Here is a 4,145-nt window from a genome sequence, read left to right on the forward strand (position 1 = left end):
ATATATATATATATATATATATATATATATATATATATATATATATATATATATATATATATATATATATATATATGAATGAATGAAACTCAACACAAATGATGGTAATAAAATAAAATTGTGAATGTTGTTATTTACGCACTTCATATTCTTCTCAGAGTAGCCCCGCTCACAGGTCGTGTGGCGGATGGACTCGCAAACGTAGTATCCACAAAAATCATTCCCTTGTTTCTGCCACAACCACTTTACAAGAAATAGAGGTCAATCAAACTGATAAGCAAGAATGCAAAATGGTATTGATGAAACTAGCGCTTGAATCAATAGGAGATGCGCGGAACATGCTACTATAGTACTTACTTTCGGGTGTCTAAATTGCAGCTTCTTCTGGAGTCCCGGAGCTTTTTTGGTGAATTTTTTCCAAACCCTGCCAGGCAAAGAAAACAATTACTTGATATATCAAGAAATGAACAAAGTTGCTGATATGGTGGATAATGATCGATTTAACTTACTTCTCGAGCATTTGAGTCATGTCCGCATAGTCATGGGGATCTTTTCGTCTTGAGTCTAAGACGGTTACTAGTCCCTGCTCAAGCTTAATCTCTAAGAGAATATAGTGGAAACTGCACACGCATGTATAACTCATCAATTACATTACTATAACCTTGACTAATATATAAGGGAAACCGAATATGCACAAGACAGTAACACTCACTTGAAGTTGTAAGGAAAGAGCATTATATCTTTGTTTTCATTTATTACCAACGATCGTAGCAAGTTGGCCTCGGTATCTGCGGCATGAAATTTAACATGAGTTGCATCTATGATATTTGTGTTAATGAACCCAATATCATCGATTTGTCGTTTCTTCAATTCGACGATCTTCAATCTGCATAATATAGTGAGGATAATTATAAATACATGCAATGAAAGAGATGAGCTATATAGAGAGACTTAATGACAGAAGTAGTACTACTTACAGACAGTAGCAGGTGACCGTTGCTTTATCGAGGGCCAATTGATTGAAAAACTGAAAGAACTCCTCAAATGGAACAGGCAACAGATCAATTCCAACGAGGTCATGCTCCTTTTTAACTCTCACATACAAAGTACTCCTCCCCCCAGACTCTCTGCAGATTTTCAAGTACCAATCATGCAATCTTCGCATCATCGTTGATAGAGATATTTCATATTTGACGAGAGGCTTCCCGTACTCGTATCTTTGTATCTGCACCTCCATGAAATCATAATGTACATCGTCGGGCAGTTAATCTCCAAGATTGCTATAACCGGGCACCATCCTCGGATCATTAGCGACTATGTCGCTAGGCACCTTGAGCGGGGGGCACGATTGCTTCGCTTGTTCGCCGAGCTGTGCAATTTGTTTCACAGCCCGTCGTTCTTTTAGCCTTTGATCACTGACAGTACTTCCCGACCACTCCGCTTCGGCAAATTCCTTTCCAATAATGCGCTCATAGTTTCCTTTCGGCGGAGACTTGGGTGGTTTTGTCAGGGCAGCCAGAGTGCGCTTCGCTTTCATCGGATCTACCTTCTCCTCCGGAGGTGGATGTTTCTTTGCTTTCACCCCTTCAAAGAAGTTCCTCACTTCTTCTCGCGCGATCTCGGCGTTCTCCTCCGGGGTCCTCTCGTATGGTAACTTCTCTGGAGTCTTCAGAGAAGGACCGAATCTGTATGTCCTCCCGCCTCTGGCTGTACTGCTAGACGCCGGCAGAGCAGACGGAGCGGTTGTCTTCTTTACTTGCTTACGAGGCAGAGGAGAAGGACTACGACGCGCCGGAGGAGCCGGAGCGGCGGCAGGTCTCTTCCGCCCTTGCTGACGAGGCGGAGAAGGAGGAGGCTGGCTGCTCGGGCGCGCCGGCGCAGGCGGAGAAGGAGGCGGAGTGCCGCCACGCGCCGGAGAAGGAGCCGGCCGAGTGCCCTGATCGTCACTCGCCGGAGGAGGAGGCGGTGGAGGAGGCGGAGTGCCCTGACTCACCGTAGGAGGAGGAGGAGGCGGAGGCGTCCAGTTCGGAAGGTTGACGAGCTCCTTCCGCCATAAGCATGGAGTCTTCAGAGAAGAACCCAGCCGAGTATCCCCTTCACCGGTAGGGTGGTCAAGCTGGAGGTCCTCAAATCCCTCCGTTATTTCATCCACCATCACCCTAGCATATCCTTCTGGAATTGGCTGGAAGTGAAAAGTTGCGTCGGGTTCAGTAGGAAAAATAGAGCCAACAGCCGCCTTGACCTTCATATTAATCCATTGCGTCATAAGGTGGCAATTTTGAGACTCCATGATAGCATCCACGGGATAGCTGGCAAGAGCCGTCAAGACATGCTCCGGCTGAAGCAGCTCGGTGGAAGCCACGCTGCTTCTCCGCTGAGATGGCGGGGTAGCTTCGGGTGAAGCTTCGGCAGTTCGTTTGCTGCGATTTGCTTCTCGTTCCTCCATCGCTTGTACCCTTGCTTGCAGCGCCTGCATTTGGGTGTGCTGCACTTTTTTCCTCCTCTCCTGGCATTTGTAACCGCCTGTGTCAGGAAACCCAACCTTCCACGGAATGGAGCCTGGCGTGCCTCATAAGGTGAGCTCGTCGTTCTCTCTGTCTGGAACGAACGTCCCTTGTTGCGCTGCTTCGATATACTACTGAAGCTTCTTGACTGGTATGTCCATTTGATCGTTCGTCCAAATGCACTTCCCTGATACAGGGTCCAAGGTTCTGCCAGCCCCGAAGAACCAAGTCCGGCAACGGTCTGGCCAGTTAATTGTCTCTGGTTCGATCCCTTTATCAGCCAGATCATTCTCAGTCTTGGCCCACTTAGGCCGGGCTACGAGGTAGCCACCTGACCCCGTGCGATGGTGATGCTTCTTCTTCGCAGCATTTTGCTTGTTTGTCGCCGACATCTTCTTACTCTTTTCCGATGTCTTGTGGACCACAAATGCGGGCCAGTGATCTCTGAACTTCTCATATCTGCCCGTGAATTCTGGTGTCTCTTTATTTTCGACAAACTTATTCAGCTCTTTCTTCCACCTCCTGAATAGTTCTGCCATCCTCTTACGAGCAAAAGACTTGATTAATTGCTCTTTAACTGGCTTCTCCGGATCATCCTCTTGTGGTAGGGTGAAATTTGACTTTAGCTCAGTCCAAAGATCATTTTTCTGCATATAATTGACATAAGACACCTCAGGGTCTTCTGTAGCCGGCTTTAACCATTGCTGGATGCTGATCTGGATCTTGTCCCTAACCAAAACCCCGCACTGAGCAACAAATGCGCTCTTTATCCGGAGGGGTTCAATCGGTTGGCCGTCGGGCGCGATTGCTATGATCTCAAACTTTTCATCCGAGCTTAACTTTTTCTTCGGGCCTCGTCTCTTTACCGAAGTTGTGCTCGATCCGAAGGGCTAGAAAAAAGAACAAAGACTTAATTAATATGTGTACATACCAAAACAATGAATGCATCAATTAGCTAGTCAGCAGAAGCTTAACTAATATATATACCTGGCCGGACTCGGTTTGGTCACCGGAGACGTCATCACGGTCTCCTTCTTGCACCGGCATTGGGTCACCGGAGCCGTCCTCACGGTCTACTTCTTGCACCGGCATTAGGTCACCGGAGCCATCATAATCATAGCTAGCTGCTTCCAGACCATCGGTGTCGTTGAGAAACAACGAGCAGACGGCATCACTTCCTCGTGCGATTATGTCCCCCAACAACTCTTCTTGTACTTCGTCTTGGGCGGTGTCCATAGTTTCTACAAATATTTACGACATGGCAATTATTATTCAAACATGACAGATGGATATATTAGTGGCAAACGTAGAACTAATATTAATTAGTGCCCTCGACGCTGCTTCTCTAGGGTTTGGGGTGGCCTCGACAACGCTTCAAGGATAAAAAAAGAAGAGGAAGAAGAAAAAAAGAGGAGAAGAACTCCTCTATTCTTTCTTCTCCTCTTTTTTTTCTTCTTCTTCCTCTTTTTTTTATCGGGAACGAGTGTCGTCGAGGGTCACCGAGCGGTAGAGGAAACCCTAAATAGCAAGTATCGTGGGTGTGAGATACATGTGGCCATCTGTGTCGGACACTACATCCACGTCCCACAAGTGACGTGGGCGTCGAAGCCCGCATCACTTGTGGGACGTGGATGTAGTGTC

The sequence above is a fragment of the Triticum dicoccoides genome, chromosome 7A (genome assembly GCF_002162155.2).
Source record: "Triticum dicoccoides isolate Atlit2015 ecotype Zavitan chromosome 7A, WEW_v2.0, whole genome shotgun sequence".
Lineage (NCBI taxonomy): Eukaryota > Viridiplantae > Streptophyta > Magnoliopsida > Poales > Poaceae > Triticum > Triticum dicoccoides.